Source organism: Penaeus monodon, chromosome 21 (assembly GCF_015228065.2).
Source record: "Penaeus monodon isolate SGIC_2016 chromosome 21, NSTDA_Pmon_1, whole genome shotgun sequence".
Lineage (NCBI taxonomy): Eukaryota > Metazoa > Arthropoda > Malacostraca > Decapoda > Penaeidae > Penaeus > Penaeus monodon.
In genome coordinates this window covers 4,212,844-4,213,329 of record NC_051406.1, presented here as the reverse complement: position 1 = coordinate 4,213,329, position 486 = coordinate 4,212,844, and the positions used below count along the sequence as shown (strand labels likewise).

General features: G+C 33.5%; 1 protein-coding gene across 2 annotated transcripts in view; it reads left to right on the top strand.

Moving 5' to 3' along the window:
• Positions 1 to 486, top strand: part of LOC119586128 (proteasome subunit alpha type-5-like) — a 4,425-nt gene that overhangs the window by 1,644 nt on the left and 2,295 nt on the right. The window lies entirely within an intron of this gene.

The following is a 486-nucleotide window of genomic DNA, read 5'->3' as shown; positions in this document are numbered from 1 at the left end:
AGCCTTAGAAGATATCCACACTGCATTTGAAGACAAGGTTTTTCATTACTGTGTTCTATCAAAAGGCACGTAATTCTTCTATGATCGTTGATAGATGGCTTGCAATTTCAAGTCCAACCATATAGTGGTGCAATGTCATCAATCACCTTGACTCCCCCAGTGCACTTTTAGACAGAGGCCAAAAACCACATTGATTAGATGCTAATGGCTCTCATATTGTCTAAATTTTTTAACAGTTACCTAATCTTTGGCACTTTTATTAAGATGACAAGACATAATGATATACGACATCTCCAAGTGATATTTTGCAGATTTATTTAATATGGTTGTAGAAGTACAATATCTTGTTTTTCCTCAGTTTTGCTGTTAGTTATTACTTTGATAAGAATGGACACCTCATAAATATATTTGAAAGGTGGTGTATTCTGAATTCTGATAACAGGGGAAGGGGGGAAATATGTTAGTAAAAAATGAAAAAATAAAAAT